This window comes from Ictidomys tridecemlineatus, chromosome 15 (genome assembly GCF_052094955.1).
Source record: "Ictidomys tridecemlineatus isolate mIctTri1 chromosome 15, mIctTri1.hap1, whole genome shotgun sequence".
Lineage (NCBI taxonomy): Eukaryota > Metazoa > Chordata > Mammalia > Rodentia > Sciuridae > Ictidomys > Ictidomys tridecemlineatus.
Window position 1 is genome coordinate 59,516,492 of NC_135491.1, and position 21,217 is coordinate 59,537,708.

General features: G+C 60.3%; 1 long non-coding RNA gene across 3 annotated transcripts; it reads left to right on the forward strand.

Moving 5' to 3' along the window:
* The first annotated feature begins 578 nt into the window (after positions 1-578).
* On the forward strand, positions 579-20,824 carry LOC144370957 (uncharacterized). Of its 3 annotated transcripts, XR_013431105.1 has the most exons (6): positions 579-680; positions 13,274-13,339; positions 15,688-19,551; positions 19,653-19,808; positions 20,191-20,435; positions 20,520-20,824. It is a non-coding gene; the product is annotated as an uncharacterized LOC144370957 (long non-coding RNA). The 3 variants fall into 3 exon arrangements; XR_013431106.1 differs by having other exon boundaries at positions 14,384-19,551; positions 19,653-20,435; XR_013431104.1 differs by having other exon boundaries at positions 19,653-20,435.
* The last annotated feature ends 393 nt before the right edge of the window (positions 20,825-21,217 follow it).

Consider the following 21,217-nt stretch of genomic DNA (forward strand, 5'->3'; position numbering starts at 1 on the left):
CTCTCAAAACCCATTTCCCTTTCTGCAGAATTCAGGGATTAGATCTTGACCCAGGCAGCATCAGATGCCTCGTACCACCTCCTCCAGCCCAGAGTCGATGTGCTCCGGGCTGGGGGGCTGCCGGCAGAAGTCACCCAGAGCCCCGAGGTCTCAAGGAGCAGCTGCTCAGGCCCGGCTTCCTCCTCTGCTTCCCCGTCACCTTCCCCTCCTGTCCCTGGCAGCTATAACACACCTGGGACCAGCCAGGACAGCAGAGCTAGGGACACGTGTTGGGTTTGGTGGGGTATGTTGTGGGGTTCACTGTCTTTCCCAGCAGAGAGGCCATTGCTTGCATCCTGGGTGTAGAAATAGCTCCCCAAAGATTCCCATCACTCACGGGGCTAAGTGGTGAGCCGAGCACTCTTTGGTGACACTCACCAGCACGCTCCCTGTGCCAGGGCCCCCATGCGTGGTTTTGGGTTCCTGACCTTGGAAGGAGCCCACACAACCTGGAGTTTTCTGGGTCTGGTCACTGACTCCCTGATTTCTCAGACAAAGGGTTCAAGGCTTCCAGCCCTCTTGGTTGGAGGACACAGAGGGGAGGGAGGAGCAGACACTGGGACACAGGCCCTGGTTCTGTTGGGGAGCAAGCACTTCTCTGTTCCATGGGCCTCGGGTCCTTCCAGCTGCTGTGTGCTTGGGTAAGTGACACGGTGCCCCTGCCCCAAGAATGAATGGGTCATGGCCTGTCTGAGCCCCAGGAACCTGGAGCTGTGCCCTGACAGTAGGAAATGCCCAGTTCCCTCCTGGGGTGGGTCTGCCACAGGGCATAGGCCCAGAGCCCTGCCAGCCCCTACCTAGCCCCTGAGGCCTCCCCATTTCTGCATGTGTCCTCCCCTGCCTGGGTGGCCAGACTATCAGGATGAGGATCTCCATGGGGCTGGGCCGCATGGCCACCCTGTGAGGACCTCCGGGTGTGACCACAGAGGCCTGCTGGCTCCTGCCCAGGCTGAGTGGGTGCAGGTTCTCCCTAGTTCCAGGCTCCCTCTGCCTCAGGGCCGGGGAGAGCACTCATGCCCCACCCAACTGGGAGGCCAGGCCACTCCAGGATTCCCCAAGGGGCCCCAGCTTCCTCCCGGCCTTTGCTCTGTGTCTGCAATTGGGGATTTTAAGAATCATTTCAGCACGGTGGGCGGTGGGCGTAGTGGACACCAGGCCCAGGCTGCTGAGAGAAAGCTGTGTTCTGCTCTCTTCTGATGGGCTCATGGGGAGACAAGGACAGGCCTTGCCCTCCGCGTGCAGGAGGACCCAGGGATTCTTGCCCCACCCAGGGGACAGTGGCAGTGTCTGAAGATGTTTAAGGCTGTCACAGCTGGGTCAGATTGCTACTGGCAAGTGGAGGCAGAACCAGGGATCTGAGAGCCATAGTGGGGGGAGGGGGAGGAAAGTCCTGGAGCACCACCGCCCAGGAGAGGTGGCACCCCAGGCACGGCTGGCTTCCCGCCACGTGGCTGCCCTTCCTTTCCTTTCTGGGACTTGAGCATTGGGGCAGGTGGAAGAGCCAAGGAGCTACCACCAGGTTCATTCTGGACAACCTGACCTGCAGGTTTTTGTGCCATATTGATGGCCCAGCTCTGGGACCCCAGGGGCAATGCTCTCTGCTCCAAGGAGCCGGGAAAGGGCCCAAACCTGAAGGGTCAGTCTAGCCAACGCCCCACAGCCCGGCTGTCCCTCTGCTGCTATGGTGCATCTTGTTCTCTTCACCTCCATCAGTCGATTGGTCGGTGGGGAGAGAAACCTGTGGCCTCCACCACCCTCAGCTGCCCTGACTTAGGCTCTCACCGGCAAATCCACCCCTTCCTTTCTCCACTGGCTGCAGCTTCTGGGGCTTTGGGTGGAGGAGATGGCTGCAGGTCAATGGCTGCCCGAAGGCTCAGGCCAGGGGATGGAGAGCCCAGCAGGCGGGTAACAAGTTGCTTGGTGACAGCAGCCTGGATGTTTCAGTCTGACCTGCACCATGGCCGTGTGAGGCCTCACTCAGCTCTCTGCCACGTGGCTGCTTGACGGGCAGGTCAGCCCTCCTGATGGCCAACTCGCATCCACCACTTGGGAGCGGAGTCTGGTTCTCAGCTTTTCCCAGAGTTGGACACGCTGTTGCCTTGGGGCACACTCTGCCCCACAGAGGAAGAGGTGTTGTCCAAAATGTCCTCACACAGTCCTTGGGCTCCAGCTAAACCCCAGCAGGGTCTGGAGACACCAGCAGCTTAGAACGTGCTAGTGTGGCCAGGGGCTGTGATCCCCACTCCGCACGGGGCTGGGCACCAGGAGGAGCAAAGCTACCCCAGGGCCTCGAGACCTGCAGCGGAGTGCAGAGCCACTGAGTCGGGCCACCCTGTGGGATCCCCACCAGCCTCTGTCACAAAATGGAAATGGAACCAATGAGCGTTGTGGCTGTGAGGTCCTCGGGAGGCTGTCCTCCCGGTGGCCTTGGGAGCTGGCCACCTGACTGGCTTTGTGACGACTGTGTTTTGCTGAGGGAGAAGCATCAACGTCACCGAGGACAGGGCTTCCTGTGGACTTCTGGGGTCTGCCCGTGTCCCACTGGGCTTTTGGTCGTGCAGAACTCAGGGACTCTGAGGGGTCAAGGTCAAGCCAGCTTCAGCTCGACATCCAGGGCTGGCGCGGCCCCCAGGTGAAATGAGGATGGCCTCCATGGCCAGGCTCCTGTGAGGCCAGCAGGCGGAAGCTGGTCCCTTCCGAGGTGGGAAGTGTGAGGCCTTGAGTGCCCGCACACAGTGGCCTGAGGTGGACCTTGAGGACACGTGGGGAGGGAGAGGGGCCGGGACCAGGGCGCACGGCCTAGGACCTGTTCACCAGAGCAGGCAGATGCACCCCAGGCTCACAGGTCCTGGGGCCAGGGGGCGGCTGCTTGGAGGGTACAGGCTCTCCTTTGGGGGTGAAGGAAGTGGTCCCCACCATGTAGAGGCGATGGTGCAACCTGCACTGGATGCTGCCAAGTCAGGCTTCCACGTGTGGATTTGTGTTAACCGAGTTTCACCTCCACTAAGGCACAGACGGGAGAGCCCCAGAGGACCACATAGTGTAGATGTGGGTCCTGGCCGTTGTCCTCCCTGGGCCTCTGGAGGGGTGGCATGTGCCTCTGGACCTCGTGCCTCTGGGCCCGGGCACCAAGAGGAAGCTACAGGTGCAGAACAGGAGGGGTCCCCCTCCATGGGACTCACGTGCTCAGCTCTGTCCCCCAGGCTGGGTCGGCTCACTTTGGCTGGCAGGTAGGGGGATGTATGTTCCCGACCACAGTGTGGGATCCTTTCTAGAAGTTTCCAGGAAGCCAGAGCCAGTTTTTGCTGAGGCGTGAAGGATGCGGTTTCTTAGCTGTGATGGTGGGCTTGCTCCCCCTAGCTTCCCGTATGGGGCTGTGTGCCCAGGCAGGGCACAGGGGCTGCGGGAGCCCGCAGGATGTGGGGGAGCTGGACTGTCAGCCTGGATGGGAAGATGAGAGAGGAGACAGGGAAGTGGAAAGGAGAGAAACTTCAAAGGAAAATCCAGCAAGTGAGGAGAAGTGAGGGAGAGGTCAGGATTGTAAAAGTTACATGCTTATTATAGGAAGGTTATAAAAGTTATGTGCTTATTATGGAAGCGTCAAAAACAGAAACGTCGGAAGAAGAGGAAGACCATGATTCTGCCAGGGGACATAGCCAAGAGGAACGTCGGGTGTGTTGTGGCTCCAAGTGCCAGTTGCTGCCATCTTGTCCTCATGTGCCCCCAAGTCTCTCCGTGTGGCTCAGGAGCTACTTATAGGATAAATCTTGGCCGTGACTGAGCTCCCATGACTCAGTTTCCCTGGGAGTGCAATGGGCAGAGTGGGCTGCCCAGGGGCTTGAGGAAGGCAGGATGTGGGTCCTGCTGCCCCATGCCCCGTGGCAGCCAGCCCCCTGACGAGCTTCTCCCATGTGGGCAGGTGGCTGCAGCTGAGCAGACTCAGGCCTGAAAGGGCCAAGACTGGGGAGGCTCCCCCTGGGGAGCAAGGGGTGAGGGAACCCTGCAGCAGCCCTGCCTCCCTCTCAGGGGCCCACAGAAGGTGGCCGCAGACAGGAGGGCTCTCGTCTCCCACAAGGGCCTGTGCGTCTCTGCTCTCAGGGGTGCACCCTGCCTGAAGAAAGCCGGCGAGCAGGAACGCAGGGAGGCGAGGACAGCCTTGCCCTGGGAGAGCAGCGGGCTGTGCGCCCTGACGGGCAAGATGGACCCTTCTGGATCCCTCTGAACCGGGCAGAGCAGGGGTGTGGAGGGGAGAGGGCATCCAGGCTGCCTGGAACTTGAGACTTCCCCGCCAGAGCCAGCCTGAGCAAACAGCCGGAGACGTGAACTGAACACACAGAAGCTGGGGGCACCTGGGACCTGTGGCTGTTCTGCTGCGGGCGTAGGTCACAGAGGAGGGCACGCATGGGACACTGCTGCTCCAGGGTAAGTGCGGTGTCTGTGAGGGCACTGGCCTCTGGGCGGCCAGAAGAAAGGTTTTCATTAGGAGCTTGGGTTGGTGCAAGCAGGGCAGTCCATGCTTCTGTGATGAATGCTCCCAGACTCGCAGGAAGGTCATGCAACACAATCTGGAAACAGCTTCGAGGCAAAACAAAGTATTTTGTTTTCCTATTGAAAATTCCAGTTGCTGGACCAGAGGCCAGGACTCGACAGGCGAACTCACGCAGTGGGAGCAGAGTCCGCTAGCTCTGATCTGTCATGCTCAAGGAGGCTCCTGGGTCAATCAACGCTCTCTGCTGGTGGCTCCTGTTGTTCTACCCTTTCTGTGACATGTCCCAGGTGGCAGGCTTATCTCTCAGTGGACGTGGGGGACATGCCACGCACAAACCCGATTAGCTGTACATTCTGTTAAATGTGCGTCTCACGATGGCTCTTTGGACAAAGTAGGGAGGCGGCAGGCAGCAGGGGGCTGGGGTGCCACGACCGTCTGGGACAGACAGCGGGCAGTTGTCCATGTCTGTCTGAAGCATGCGCTGCTGATAACAGCCGTTTCGTGATATTTAAAAGCCCTGGTCTTCTTGTGACCCTTCTACTTGGACACAGTTCAAAGCAGCCCCTTCCTGGCCTGGTTCCCATTTCAAAGTTTGGCAGTGAACGCCGAGACAATCGCATTGACTTCCTGAAACTCCTGGGAAGTCACCAGAGGCAGGAGACATAGCCAGGGAGCCTTCTCAGGTCCATCTGAAGGTGCGCCTTGGCCTGTCACAACAGGAAAGATGGCGGCCAGCCTACTCGTGACGGTCTAAGCCGGGGCTCGGGATGGACAGAAGGCAGAAATGGACAGGGCCGCTAACTGCCGCTCTCAGAAGTCACACTGCTCCCCCAGTGTTGTCCACTGAGTGGGGAGATCTGGTGATCTGAGGCGCTGGTGAGTGATCCTCTGTGTTGTGACGGCCCGGCCCCCATGTCTGAAGTAGACAGGACAGAGGGTGTAGTGGCTATGGAAACCCATCTTCAGCAACGCTGGCAGGAGGTCTCCCCCAACACGATGGCACAGAGGCACCTTGCAGTCTGGTGGTGGTTACCATGTTCGGTGCCTACTGTCCCCACAGCCTCCCAGCACCCGTCAATGTGTGACTCTTTCGACTGGCTGGGAGTTGGCATCCGTGCCAGGTGCTCGGGTAGGCTGCAGATGCGAGACGCTGCGGGCCCTCTGGTGTCCACGGGCCCCTGAGATGATGTTCGCAGGTTTCCGTGGTCTGCTTTCTCTGGTGTGGTATCCCCAGGTGCCCCCACTGGGAGCCCTCCCCTCCACTCAGCCTGTCTGAATGGCTCAGTTTCAGGTGGCACCGGCCCCCGATCCTGCAAATCTGCAGCTCTGAGGATGAGATGGCTGTTGGTGGCTGGCGTGGTCCTTGTGCACTGGGGCTGGTGGCATCGGGTAGCCCCAGGTGCATGTAGATAGTAGTAGTCCCAAGGGCACAGCTGGGTGTCATCCTTGGGTCCAGCACAGAAGCCCTGATGGGGGGCTAGCTGAGACTCTCACTGCCCCCACTTCCTGCCCCTGGAAGCGATGATATGTGGGTATCCTGGTTCCTGTGGCCTGTAGTCAACGTGTTCTCACCCGCAGGCTGGGGACACCTGCCTCTGTGGGTGAGCAGGTGGGGTGGAAGCGGCTCCCAGCTGACCACACAGGCCCTGGGGTGCTCAGTGGCACAGATGCTAATCTCCTGGTCTGTCACTTGGCTTCAGTGTGCCTGACAGTGCCCAGGGCTGCTCTTAGGAACCGGCACCCCGTTGTGTCCAGTGTGCCAGGGGTCTGTGGGGCGGTTTCAGTCCTCGCCAGAGGACAGCCCACCTGAGCCAGTAACCTGGAGCTCTGCTCAGGGTCAAAGGAGTTGGACCCCAGGGAAGAGTAAACAGCCACTGAGGCCACCTGGCCAGGAAGCCACTGGACCCCACCTGCAACCTGGGCGGTCCACTGAGTCCTCTGCTTCCCAGATGAGGCCTTGAAAAGGATCCGTTAGATGGTTCGCATCCCAGAAGGCCCCGGGTGAGGGGTGGGCCTCTGGGTCTCAGCCATCACGAGTGGATTGACTGTGGCCACTTTCAACTGAGGATCCTGGCATCGCTCAGACGGGACCCCATCCTGCGGGGCCACCCCAGTCCTCTTCTGCCTGTGGGCGTCACACTGGATGGTGCCGGGTGTGGCTCTGCATCCATTCTGAGGTTCCTCTGCGCAGCCGGCACCCCCGATGGGGCTCTCTGCCCTTGTGCTGGTGGCCCTGTTCTCTGACGCGTTTCTTGGTTCTGATGAAATGCCCTCTCTGGCCCCTGTCTCCCAGGTGAGAGAGGCCAAGCTCCCCTGGAGGCTCCCGGCAGGCCTTCTTCAGCTCTAACCTGCCCTTCGCTCCAGTGTGCACCCCTGGCCATTTTCCCCTGGAGGGACCCCACTTGGATATTCAGGGGGATTTTGATCCTTGCTCCTATGCAGTCCTCTGTGACAAAGTCAGATCCAGGGACATTCCAAAATAGTGCTTGAGGTGTGATCTGAGGGCAGCAGTAGTCTCGGGCAAGATGAGCAGAAAGATGTCCGTGGACAGGGTCACATGCTGGAGGTGCTGTGTGCACAGGACTCTGGCCCTGTCTGGTCTCAGCGGCTGATGAGTGGTGTCCACCAAGGGCGGGGGGGTGTGGTGGCAGGAGAAGCCACTGGATCCCAGACGGCAGGGCTGGTGCTCTTGGGGCCAATGCTCATGGGTGTTGATGAGATGCATCCAAGAGGAAGCTGTCAGTCAGCTACCTCTGCACAATCCAGGACCTGAAAGCCAGGGTGCACTGTCCACCACATCTGGCCATGTTTGCGTGGGAACTGGGCACTTCCCTTTGGGCCAGCCAGCTCCAAGGAGGTAGGCCATGTGGACAGGCGCCAGCCCCCAGCAGGCCTCCCTGCCCGGGCCCCCTCCTGTGGAGTCAGCACTGCCAGGGGTCATTCTCCCTCTGCCCTGCACCTCTGCTACCCACGTCCCCACTCTAATCAACGCGTGGTGCTTGGCAGAGGGCTCCTGAAGGAATTCTCCCCCTCCACGGGAGAGCTGGCACACCCCCGGCCCAGACGTGATGGGTTGCCGGAGGGAAGGGCCCGTGTGCTCTGGAGGGGCGGGGCATCTGGGCTCATACCACCCGTGTTCTAGAGCTTTCTCCCGGCACTGTTTATTCATCTCCTTCGTTTGCAACCTCCTAATCCGTTTCTTTTGAAAGCCACGTTATTCCCTTAAAAGCCTTCCAGCGGAGTTTGGTGGCACTCGCCTGTCATCCCAGCAGCTCGGGAGGCTGAGGCAGGAGGGTGGTGAGCTCAAAGCCAGCCTCAGCCATGGTGAGGTGCTAAGCAACTCAGTGAGACCCTTTCTCTAAATAAAATACAGGGCTGGGGTGTGGCTTGGTGGTTTAGGACCCCTGAGTTCAATCCCTGGTACCAAAAAAACAAAAACAAAAAACAAAAAGCCTTTCAGATGGCAGTTGTGGCCACAGCTAGGGCTGGAGGCCAGGGCCAGGCTGACCCTAAGTCTCTCACAGGTGCTGTCCTGGAAGCTCGGCCCCCTGCTCTGGCTTTACCTGCCCTGCCCGGTGCAGGCAAAGAGGGACAGCATAGCTAGCCAGGAGCGTGGACACTGGTGGCCCTTCACTCTCCGTTGGCAGTGGCTGAGCTTGGCTTGGTCACCACCTCTGCTGCCCACTTCCACTGTGAGGGGAACTCACCGAAGACCCTGAGTTCAGACGGGGGCCACGGACTGCTTCAGGGAAGGGGGCCTCCCGGTGGCGAGGCGGTGGTGACCGCCCGAGTTCCTGGGTCTGGTTGGAGCAGCCCAGGAAGCTCACCGCACCGGGCTGGGGTGTGTGTGGCCCTCGGCTGAGCTCTTGCCCTCAGGGTCTCGCTCCTTCGAGAAGAAGTGGGCAGTTCCCTGTCCAGAGAGCGCTGCCTCCGCCCGGCCCCAGCTCACAGCCACTCTGTGTGGGGAGTGTCAGGCTGGCTGGAGGTGGCAGGCCGCCCCTGGCCTTGGTGGGCCCCGTCCACCCGTGCTGATAGCTGGGGACTGTGGGGCTGTCACAGAGGGGCTGCAGAGTGGAGGGCCAGCCCCCAGGCCCACTCTACCCAGGGGCCCGCCCACTGCACTGCCCAGGAACAGGACAGTGCGGAGAAGCTCTGGGAGGCCCAGGGCCCAGCGTCATCAGGGGTGGCTGCACTTAGCTCCACTGCCAGGACAGAAAGCAGTTCTGTTCCTTTCTTGCTGGTATGAGCCACAGGAAGGACACTGTCGCCAGGGTTCAAGAGGTTCAGAGTGGCAGGCAGGACAGGGAGGCCGGGGGGTTTCTAAGCCCAGGCAGAGCAGCGCCTCCCTGCCCGCCGCCCCTGGTGTGTGGCAGTGGCTGGCCGTGTTCACTGGCCCTGGTTGACAGAGGTGACTGCAGGACAGCAGGGGGAGCAGAGGCAGAGGGCTCTCAGGGTGTCCTGCCGTCCTTCCTGACTCCCACCTTGCTCTGGCCTCGGCTGCGTGCTGGGCAGGGCAGTGAGAGCAGACAGCTCTGGGGTCGTGGCCCTGGCTGGGAGGAGCGGGGGCTGGCCGGGACCTGCTCCGCGTTCGCCTTTGTCTTGTGGGCTTCTCTCCTTTCACGCAACTTCCCTGCCCCACACCTCTGCCCCCCACACCCCGAGGCGCGTCTCTGCAGGGTGTGCACCTTCGGTGTTGGACATTCCCGATGAGCACAACCCTGTGGGCTGACAGGTGTCCTTCTCTGCTCACAGATGTCCCTTCCCGGCCTGGGGCTCAAAGCAGCCGAGCCCTGAGGAGCTCAGAGCCCCTCACTCAGTGGTGAACGGTACTGCTCCCGGCCAGCAGCTTGGGTGCGAGTCCTACAGAGAGGGCGATGGAGGCGCAGGCAGTGGCCAGCCCTGCAGGAGTACTACGGCCAGGGCTCAGGGGGTCAGGAGAGTGGGCTGTCCCAGCATGCCTCTCTTCTTGCCCTCTGCTGTCCCTGGGAAGCAAGTAGGTCGACTGGGCATGTGCTCAGTTCACCAGCCCTGGACTTGGAAACTGGGAAGAAGTCCAGGGAGTGGGCAGTGGACGGCATCTGGGTCTTGTTCTGCCCACTGTTGGAAGGGGCGGGTGGTCCCTCCAGCCAGGTTGCAGAGGTGAGGTCTGCTTGCAGAGGCTGGTCCTGGGTGTAGGAGTCACCATTGGGAAGAGGCTCGAGCCCGAGCCCCGGGGGCAGGGAGGTGCCCCTGGAGGGTTCTCCAGTCCCCTCTCCGGGGCGTGCAGTCAGCCCAGTCCTTCCTGAGGAATCTTCAGGGAGCCGGAGGTAGGAGTGCTCTGCCCCCTCAGTGCCAGGCACAGAACTCCTTCCCCGGCCCCAAGGAGGCCCACTCCTCCCCACCACGCGCACTGCTGAGCTGCCCGCTGCCAGCGGATGGCTGCAGGAGCTGAGGTTCCTTCCCAGGGGAGGGGGGCCCTGCGGGAGGCACTGGCCAAAGGACTGGCAGCTGCAGGAGGAGGTTGCACCACCTGGAAACTCATCACTAGCAGGCTGCCAGTGCTGGGCAGCGGCCTGAGCCAGTGGCAGTCATCGGGAGGCGAGAGCCCCACCCAGGCAAAGAGCTGCCCAGTCAGACAGTCTGAGTCACTGAAGTCCCTAAGGAGGGACTTCACAGAGCTGGGGCAAAAGGTGCTCGTGCTTCTGGTCTGCTCTGCCTCCTGGTGGGCAGAAGGGTGGGGATGCTGCTGGAGGGTGCCCAGGAAGAGGAACCTGGCGGTTGGGGGCCTATTGGTACTGGAGGCTCGTTGGTGGCCAGCATTGATCCTGGAGGAGACCAGCTGGACTCAGGTGACTGGATCCCAGGAAAGGGTCCCTGGAGCCACGGAGCTTCCCCCGGGGATTCTGTGCTCTTTCCTAGCTCACCTGGGGAGTGTTCCCTGAGGTTCTGGGCACTGTGTCCTCCTCACCTGGCGTTCGCCCAGTGCTGTGTGCCTGACCACACCACCAGCCCCCTTATGCTGACCGCCCCGTCTAGCCGTCCACGGGGCCGACCCTGCCTTGGAGCTGAGACAGAACACTGGCTTGCAGAGTTGAAGAGTGTGCTCAGAGGAAACAGGAAACAGCACTGGAGCCGGTGCAGCCCGTTCCACATGGAGGCTGGAAACCCGCGTGCTGGTGGCCTGGGGCAGGTGCGTGCTCAGCCTTCAGGATGGCTTTGTCAGCAGAGGCGAGATTGACCTTGAGGGGTGCTGCGCTGGCCGATGGCCCCGAAAGCTTGGCTACGACATGGAGGTCTTGGCTCATGTGTTAATCTGGCCCCGGGCCTCCCTCAGAGCTGAGTAGGTGAAATTCCAAAAATATTTAGGCGTATCTATAATTTATTCCAATGACCTCAGAATCATAAATCATCTGCTTGTGGCTCAGCAACCTCCCGTCCGCCTTCCTGATCCCTCGCCACGCCAGCAGCTGCGCGGTTCTACGTGACTTGCGAACGTTGACACGCTGTCCCGAGGAAGGCAAGCTCTCTCTGGGTGGGACTTCTGGTCACAGCTTGCCTCTTCCCTGTCCTGCCACTCAAGGGACTCACCAAATCCCCTGGCGATGGCGTCCGTACTGTTCCCACGAAGCTGTTTCCCCCCTCTTTCAGCCTCAGCAGCCAGCAGTTGAGGTGCAGGCTCTGTGCCCAGGACACAGTCCTCCACGTTATCCACCCTGAGTCACCTCCACCTGGGCACACAGAGCCGGCCCCAGTGCCCGTCTGTAGCCTCGACTGTGAGTCCCTAAGGCCCTAAGCCCACTCACACGGGCTCGCCTTCCTGCCCCTGCAGGGCCACAATTGCCCCAGACACCCCTGGCCAGCCATCCGGACCCAGGGAAGCCCCCTGCCAACTTTGCCCGGAAATGCGGGTCATCGTCGTGTTGAACGTCCCACCCCATGGTGAGGGCACCTCCGAGGTGGCCTCTGGTGTCCCCTGTAGTCTCAGAGCTGCTCCTTAGAGGTAGAGGTTTGATCAGTTCTGGTTGCCGTTTCCTCTTGTCTTTTTGACCAGCAGGCTCCATGGGTGTCTCTGTGCCCCTCGCCTGGGGTGTCTCCCCAGGATGTCCTGAGGTCTGGTTCTCCCACCCGTTGTCCCTGGCCTGACAATCTGCCACAAAGGCCCATTGGCCTCCAGGTGCCCGCAGCCTTGGTGACCCGTCAACCTGGGTTGCAGAATGGAAGATTTCTGAGTCTGCGGTTGCTTCTGTTCATTAGCTGAGATTCTTTACAAAGAACTGCCCCTCCTTCCTGAAATCCGCTTCACACAGAACAACGCTCAGTCCTGACACCCGGTGGGCCAGGCCAGGCCAGGGGGGCGGTGTGTGTGGGGGGTGGGGGGCGCTGAGCCTGAGCCATGGGAGCCGGGCGGACCGTGGGGTCTGGCCGGCTGCACCACGTCCTGACACGCACGCTCCTCCTGTGCTGCAGCATTTTTTATTTGTTCCATATTGAACCCGCCTGAGGGCTTGAGTCAGACGTACTCTGAACAGGGATGGTTTTGCACTTGGCGGAGCTGGATCCTCACACTGTGGAAGGCCCCTTGCTCCTCTGGGGGTGCCCCCCACCCACTGGTTCCCACACAGAGCCGTCCTTTCCTTGGGATGTGCCCGGCCCCTGCGGAGTGACCTCCTGGGCTCCATCTGTGCACACAGGTTACGCAGCTCCGGGGGCACCAGGCGGGGCTGTCTCCCTGTAGCCTGTGCGTCTTTCCAAGCACCTGGTCTGTCACCAGCCAACAATGTGTTCCTGGCCAGTGGCCTTGGGGTGGGTGAGGAGGGATCACCACGGGTGCCACAGGAAGCAGGCTCCACTTGGGTCCCTCTGGGGGTCCTGTGCCCTCGGCCTCCCATGCTCCCTGCTGGGGCCTCGGGCTGGCTCTGGCTGGGCTTATGGGTCTCTGGGAAGTGCTGCAGCGCTTCTAGGTGAGCAGAGGAGCCACACGGGCACTTAGTCTTCATGTTCTGGTAGCTGGCGGCCTGCCTGACCAACCCTGGGGAGCTCGTCGCCCTGCTCAGGATGGTGGCAGCTCTGGGCTTTACACAGATGCCCACTATCAGGCTGCAGGAGTTCTCCTCTGTCCCTATTTTGTTTGAATTTTTAAAAATCACAATTGGACACTGAGTTTGGTCCAAAGCCTCCACGGCGTCTCTCAGGATGATCTCGTTGTCTTTCTCCTTGATCCTGACTATCCGGTCAGCGGTGCTGGTTGGCTCTGTCTGCTGCTGTTGCTGCAGAGCTGGGGGTGCAGCCCAGGCCCTGCACACACTAGGCTGGTACTCTACCACTGAGCTGCACCCCGGTCCTTTTTATTTTGAGACAGGGTCGCTAAGTGGCCCAGGCTGACCTTGAACTTGCAAGAATCTCCTGCCTTAGCCTCCCAAGAAGCTGGATTCACGAGGTGCACCAGGCACCCGACCTTGCCTTCCAGCCACGTGCTCACAGTGTGCTAGTACTTCCAGGTTTTCCCAAGGATGGCTCACGTGTGTCAAGGAGCTTTGCTTGGTGTCAGGGGCTTCCTCTGCTGCTCCCTTGCCTCACAGTTCTCAACAGGAGACAGCCCCTCCCACCTTGCTTTCTCAGTGAGTTTGTGTGGGTTTGATGCCCCCCTTGGACAGTAGAATTTGGCAGCACATCACTGACCCCAGGAGCTAGCTGACGTGAATGACATTGGCTGACTTCTGTGGCTGTTTTCTGCTCGGTTAACTGATCTGAGTGTTTCATTCACAGCAGCAGCATCAGGTGGATTTCTAGAGACCTGTGCTCGGCTTACACATCTGTGTGGAGAGACGAGAGGTGAGCAGAGTGCTGGCCATTCAGACACCTCAAAAGCCACCCACCAAGAGGGCCTAGTTGGTGTGTACAGCACCGGTTAATCCCAGGGGCAGTGGGGGTGGCTGGTGACTGTCCCCAGGACGCCAGAGGTCATTCAATTTGGCAACAACTGAAACTGTTTAGGAGAACCTTGGTCCTCGAAGTAGAACCCACCCAGGTCCCACGGGCACTTCCCACCTCCTGACCTCAGAGTCAAGGACAGGTCGAGGGCCAGCCCCAGGCTGTAGGTCAAAGTGTTCACTCCCAAGTCACCTCCCCCAGGACACGCTGCCGAGCACAGAGGACAGGTGGCTAGGAGGGACGTGGGCACTTTCTGCAGACTCCTGTCAGACTGGTTTCCTGTTGGGTGTGTTGGCACTGGGCCCCAGAAGGCCAAGGGTGAGCCTGAAGGCCACATCTTATGACAGCTGGCCCTCCTCCAGCGGCCAGCAGGATAAGAAGGGGTAACCCTGGACCCCGTTTGGGGGCACAGACTGGTGTAGCCCCTGCAAGCATGGAATCTTTCAAAGTTTTGCATCTCATAAATACAAAAATGAGTTTTAAGATAAGTGAGTGGCTGAGCTTGTACTGCTCCTGCCCTCTGCCCTGGAACGTGATTTGTGGACCAGGAAATGGCACCACCAGGGCCATTCAGGAGGTTTCTCTAGCTAAAACAACCTGAGCTCCTGGGCCAAGGCCTGGCCACTCCTGGGAGCCAGGAAGCCCCTGCCCAGAGGGGACCCTCTCCCAGGGCAGGAGTTCTGCTTCCCCTGCCCAGGTGCCCTCTCCTGCAAACCCCTGCCCTCGGGACCCCCCTGCCGTCTTAAGTGGGTTGTTCGGGCTGCTCTCCACTCGCTACCCTGACAGGGGCAGAGACCCTTCAAAGGCCTCTGTTGTCCCTCTCCTGGGGCCCATTGCACTGGTGCTTCATGGTCAGCAGCGTGCCGTGCTCCCCTGAGCTGAGGAAACTCAGAACCGTGGGCAGAAGCCAGAGCAGAGCATACACCTATGCCTCTCCCCTCGCAGCCTCCCGCCTGCTCTGAAAAGCTCAGGCTTTGTTCAGGGGGATGACGTGTCCCCGAACACAGAGCAGAGAGGGTGCGGCTCACTGGAAACCCGGACCACAGCGCAAAGAGGTGAAAGACGGACGTTTGCTTTGAAAACCGTGCTGTGATGATCAACACCATATAAATGTTGAAGAGCAGGAAAATGGGTCCACAGAGTGCAGAATCCCCCAGCGGCACCTGATTCTTCATCCCTGCCAGCCTGTGGGCTCTGCCAGTCACTCCATGTGACCTCAGGTCAGCCGCAGACCTGCAGCGAGCTGCTGTGGCCAGCTCTCGCGAGGCGCGCTCCGGCTGTGGCCAGCTCCCGCAGTGGCCAGCTCCCGCAGTGGCAAGCTCTGGCTGGTGTACAGGGCCTGGCACATCTCGGGCTCCCGTTGTGCCCGAGCCATGGGCAGAGGACAGCTGGACTTCCAGGCTTTGCACTCTAGCTTCAGCCGCTGTCCAGGTGCGATGGGCCCTGCTCCCTCTGGAGTCTGGTCCTCAGTGGAGCGCTCAGAACCCGGCAGCTGTGAAGTGTATTTTTATTCAGCTGCAGCAGACACGGCTCTGAGGGAGTCCTTACCTGCTTGGATCTCTGGCTGGAAAAACTCACCAGTTTTGGACTAAATTCTTCCTATGATCCAACCCTGTGGTGGGGCAGGGAGGAAGGCTGAGGCCTTCTGCGGGGGAGACGGCATCTCTGTGTGAACAGAGTCCAGAGCTCGCCCTGGAACCTGTGCCCTTTGGCTTTTGACCTGGGGCTGACCTGTGCCAACAGGGCAAACACTCTGGAAAGGGAGCGTGCGTCTGCCCAGCCCCCAGGGCCCAAGGTGCCGGCTCCACCTGGGCAGGCCAGCTGGGGGCCAGAGGTGTCCCCGTGGACATGCTCTGGGAGGGGTGTCCTCTAGAGAACCTGTCACACATGGCCTGAACAGCCAGCTTGACATGACGCCTGTGTTACTGAGGGTCACGTGCACGTGCGTCTCACATCAGACATCCCAGGACCTGCAGGCAGTGGGCTGGGCGCAGTGCTCGGAAGCAGCAGCCCCATGCTACAAGGTGCAGGCCTTGCTGTGTTCAGTGACCAAGGGTCACAGAAGGACCTGGACACGGCCCTGGGGCTGGACACAGTGCAGGGGTCCTGGGGCTGCTGTGGGAAGGGCAGCAGGAGCAGGGCGCCCGAGTGTGTGGGGTGTCCATTTTATGTATTCCTGGGCTGCGGGGCAGCGGCTGCATTTGCCCAGCCTTCCTGGAGGTGAAATGGCAAACGAATTTGTATTTCAGGACACTCACTGCTAAGTCACTCGCTCGGGAGCTGATGGCAGTTGCGGAGTGAGCTTCAGAAGACCGCCGGCCGGGCTCCCCCGGTTAAGTGGGAAGTTAGCACACACACATGTTCACTCCCGCTGAGAGAAGTTTAAAAAAGAACTGCTTTTCTCAGAGGCTGTTGTAAAAGAAGAAACCAAACAGAAGGAGGGAAAACAAAAGAGCCTGGGAACCTGAGCCCTCCAGCCCTGGATGGTGGCCACCCGTCCCCTGGGTGCCTCTCGGCCAACTGCCCCTTCCTGGGTCTGCTGACAGCCCCGGAGCAGATCTGGCTTCACATCTCTGCAATTCTGAAAAGCACCAAACGGCCCCAGGAGTGCCAGGTGGGCAGGCCGTCAGGGCTTAGGGGTACCAGGCCCGCAGCTGGCCCGCCCAGATGGAGCCTGCTCTGGCTTAGTCACCAGAGGTGGGTGCCAATGCAGCAGCACCATGTCCACTGGGCACCTCTGTGGTGATGGGCATAGGGATTGGAACTTGGTCAAGCCCCACCCTGCCAACAGGCATTGGCACACCCGGGACACCCCATAGTGTGGATTCGCCTCTGTGACCTTCTGGTGAGTGGCTTGGGGCCCTGTTGCCCAAGCCTGCTCTGCCAGTTCCAGGCAGGGTGCCCTGTTGCCAGCCCCAAGCAGGGTGCACCCAGGGCACCCCGGGGAGCTGAGGACAGGGTGGGAGCCTCTGCTCCTGGGAGTCCCATCGCTGTGGGGACACTCCCAGCCTCTCCATCTGCTTCGAATCATGGCCTGGAGCTGATGCTCTGTGAGCGCTCCATCCACATGCTTTAAAAATTACCCTCCACAGTCCTGGCCTCGCGGATGACCTCAGCTGGCTCTCGCTCACGCTCGGGGTGAGACTGGGGCTCCACATTCCTCCCGCTCCTTCCCAGGGCTGGGAGGCGCCTCTTGGGTTCAGGCCTCTGCACCCAGGTGCTGGGGGGCCTGGTGGACGCCTGTCCTCTCGTGCCCTCCACCGCCCTCCCTGGACTCTCAGTGGTCCTGCTGCCCTCAAGTCCAGGCCTGGAATCGCTGCCTGGCCCATCATTCCATCCCAACAGCAGGTGACCAGCAGCCTGCCCTGGCCTGCTCGGGGGACGTCACTCGGGCTCCGTGGCCATTGTCGAAGCACTCTGGCATCCTCTGAACAATCCCAGCCTCATTCCTGGCAGAACTGTTGCCTCACAAAGTGACTCGGGTGTTAGGACAAGGTGGAAACTTCCCAAGTGGGAGTGAAGGGGCGGGTTGGGAGGACCCCTGAGGCCCCGCACTGGTAGCCACCCACCCTGACCACACTTCAGCTCTGGCCAATGTCATGCACCTGTAGGGCCTCATCTCCTCACTGTTTCCCCTGCACCCAGAGGCGCTCGGCCATGGTGCACACTCATGGAGGAGGGACCAGACACGGCACAAAGCACACTTGTGCCAAAGAGGCGTAAAGCACATCCAGGTCACCCCCGTGGGTCGGGACCTGTGCCTCACCCGCTGAGCACAGAGTGCGTGGCTCCAAAGGAAGAGGAGGAAGATGCCCCCACGAGTCCAGGAGGTACACTCCAAACTTGGTCCAGTCCCAAGTAACACATATTAGGAAGTCAGATGAAGTTCCTGATATTTAAGATGCGTCAAGTCCTGACTTCCAGGCCCATAAACTGCAAGAGAGTTCGCTTCCGATGTGGACCAAGGCTGTGCCGTCTCACCCACTCACTCTCGGCCCTGGGCCATGATTTGCTTAACCCTCGCCTGACAGGGCTCCGGAGAGGGCTGGTAGGGCAGGAAAACACAAAAACACATCTTTACTTATCTGTCGTTGCAAAAGCGTCCTATTCATTTTTTAGGATGTTTCTGGAAGTGGAGTTACAGAGTCGGGAGTAAGCACATTTATAACTGGGACAGATGCCCAAGTAGCTCCTGAAGAGCCTGCTCTCGTGGCACTTGCAATCCCACCTGAGAGCGCAGCTCCCTCTCACCCTTGCCGGTGGCCCCATGTGCGGCACATCTCCTGGCTGCTGCTGAGGATGGTAGCTGTTTGCATTTCCCTTTGGTGGATGCCTGGGTTTATCCTTTGGGTACTTGTCTTTTGCTACATGCTCATTGCCATTTTTTTTTCTTTTTTGCCCATTAGCTGGTGACCTCTTTCTTGGGTTTCACCTATTTCAAGTTTAAGTTCCCAGCTGGTCCTGGGTAGCACCTGCTGCAGTCATGCCCTGCCTTGCTGCTGTAGCCAGCCCCAGGCCCAGGTGGCCAAGTGCTAATGACCTGGAGAAAAGGGTGCTCTGTGCTGCTGGCCCAAGGACCAGAGAGACTTTGGGGCAGGGCTGCAAAAGGATCTTCCCAGTGACTCTCTGGTGTCCCCGTCCCCTCCTCCTTTATCTCACAAAGGCTTCTCATCCTGTGTCCAGTATTTGCTGAGGAATTTTCTCTGGCACAAGTCCTCGTCTTCTGCTTTGTTCTCTTGCTCAATGTTTGGATTCCCAGGCTCACTCAGGAGGCATCTTGGAGCAGTTTGGGCTGGTCTGACTGGCTGTCGGTGATAGGCTGCCCAGAGCCCCTCCAGAGGTTAGCTGGGGCAGCGGTGCCCCCTGCTGCACAGGGTGATCCTGGGTGCGTGAGGGGACAGGGGCTAGGGATGCTCTCCTTGCTTCAGACTGGGGCTCAGGGAGTTCGGCCTCGATCTGCCAGTGTGGACCCCTGGCCACATCATGATCCAGCCGGGCAGCTGGGGCGAGCATGCCCTTGCCAGGCTCTTCATCCCCAGCCGACACTGGCGGGCACCGGGACTCTGCTCCTGATGGGACGAAGGTGGCTCCAGCCGTCTCACCGTGGCAGCCACAGTGATGTTTGATGAGCTGTGGTCAGCTGCACTGTGGCCCCCAGCTGCTCACTTCATGATTCCTGCACCAGAGACAGTGCCACTGGATGGCAGGGCTGGCGGCGTGGCCTGCTGTGGCTTGAGTCTTCCTTGCACAGACTCTGATGGCCGGGGTGAGGCCAGCCCTCGTGGGTATGCTGTCCCAGGGCCTGGGGAATGCCACGTGGCAGGACCAGCTCAGGTCCAGATGGCCGCAGCAGGGCAGTTGCTGGCTTCCTGTGACTCCTTCCCTGGGCATGCAGGGCACAGGCTTGGGATGGGAGGAGGCTGGTCTCTGTGTGTCCCCTGTCCGCCCCCGTCCATCCCTCTGGTTCCAGGAAGGGTGAGCTCATCGTGCACTTGGAAGAGGCTGCAAGCTTGGGGTGGTGTGAAGCTCAACTTCTGGAAGGCCCATCAGCCCCCGGCCCAGCCGGCAGAGGCCTTGTCTGCAGAAGGCGGCTACCCAGAGGCCCCGAGGGCGGGACGTGAAGGGGTCCACAGCTCGGGCCTGGCCTGCGCCCAGGGGGGCCCCACAGCCTGTGGGCTCCTCAGGCGGCCTGGGGGGCCAGGGCCCCTGGGCGGTGCTGGGCACCGGTGGGGCTTCTCTTTCTTACCTGCAAGGGAACGAGGCCCCAGGACCAGGACCGGGGCCTGGGGAGGGCCCCGCCTCCCCGAGGGGCTTCGCAGGGTCTGTCCTGCATCCTGTGAGGAGCGCCAGAGGAGCCTTCCCTGCCTGTGTCAGCGTGCGTCCCTGTCCTGGTTTCTTTTTTCTCCAACAGAAGCGGAATCAACATTCAGGATTGAAATCAGGGACGTTCTCCTCACTTTCTTGTTGTTTCACTTTGTGGTTTTCTCAGCCACACAGTGATTTGGGCTGGTGCCCGAGGGTTGAGATGGAGCAGAACTGTGGGCTGCAGGGTCACCGTGCCTGATGCATGTTCCTCTCAGCTGGACCTGGCAGTGTGGGCACTGCCCACTGAGGTGGGCTTACGTTTACTTATGGCTTGGAGAGGAGGGTGTGGGGACCTGGCCTCCAGCACCTGCCTGCTTGTCTGAGCCAGACGCCATGTGGTCCCCTCCAGCCTGCCTGGGCCTGCTCTGCTTCCCCGCTGAGAGGACTAAGTGACATCAGTGCGTCAACATGCCCAGCACAGAGTGGGACACCGGGTGCCCAGGCCTTTGCTGCTGGCTTGACATAAATGTGCCTGAGCTCATCCTGAGAGGCGTGTGAAGACCAGGTCTGTCGCATGTGCCCTGTGGCCCTGTGTGAGCTCGGCTGAGCGAGACTGTGGGTGTACGCAGCCATGTGTGCCAGCCACTCTGCACAGGGGGAGGGACACCCGATGGGCTCTGGGGGTCTGTAGAGGAGGGGCTTGGTGAGTAGTGAGACCCAGAGGCCTGGGAACAGAGGCAGGAGGACCAGAGCTCTGGTCCTCAGGGTTCGTGGAGATGCATGGCTGGTCCAGGGAGATGGGGGTGGGATGGGAACGCGGGACTGGCAGCTCCAGAGTGGGTCTTGCTCAAGGACAAGGAGCCACCTGGCCTAGGGCAGGGCAGAGCCCCAAGAAGGGTCTTCACAGGGAGGTCTTCAGTCTCACCACGCAGCTCCTGCCCACGCAGGGCCTCCGCTTGGCATCCTGGCACGGCACGACCTCGGAGTGGGGAGTACCAAGCCTCAGAGTGCAGCTGCCAGCCTGGACGTCCCTGGACTCTGGGACTTGGATACTCCAGGTCCAGCTGCAGTCTGCTCCCTGCAGAGGTCACGTGGATATCCTGTCAACTGCGAACCTGACTGAACCTGCCCCGGAGCTGGCCTCCGGCCCTGCCCTGCCACCCTTTCCAAACAGCCCACCATGGAGATGCCCGTGAGCACCCAGTGGTCGTAACAGAACGCGGCCTCCCGGCTTCTCACTGACTGGTGTGCACAGGCTCACTGTCACTCTCTCTAGGAGCCTGAACTGAGAAGCACAAGAGCATCTTCAGAATGGATCTGCCCTGGAGGCCGTACCCCACGTGACAGGCGCAGTGTCTGGAGAGGTTTCTAAGTGTGAGATTGGTTCTGCACTAGGATGCGTGCCAGCCCCTCATCGGCTTGATCCCTGTGAGTCGAACCACCATTGCTGAGATCCATCACCTGGTCCAGGGGTCAGTAAACCAGCAATAAGAAGCAACTTTATGAATTTAAAAATCTGGCATCAGGCATTTTTCTACTGGAAATAAATACAATGCATCCTCACAAAAGTCAGACACAAAACCAGCATCTGAAACTGCAGGTGCTACTCCACGCAGGGACAGAGGACAAGCCAAGGGAGGAAGGCAAGGAAAAGAAATGAACAGTACAGAACCAGAGAGGGAGCACCAGAGAGGGAGGACATCAGAGAGGGAGCGCCAGAGGGGGAGGACATCAGAGAGGGAGCGCCAGAGAGGGAGCACCAGAGAGGGAGACCAGAGGGAGGACATCAGAGAGGGAGCACCAGAGAGGGAGGACATCAGAGAGGGAGCGCCAGAGAGGGAGCACCAGAGAGGGAGGACATCAGAGAGGGAGTGCCAGAGGGGGAGCACCAGAGAGGGAGGACATCAGAGAGAGAGGATATCAGAGAGGGAGCACCAGAGAGGGAGCGCCAGAGAGGGAGCGCCAGAGAGGGAG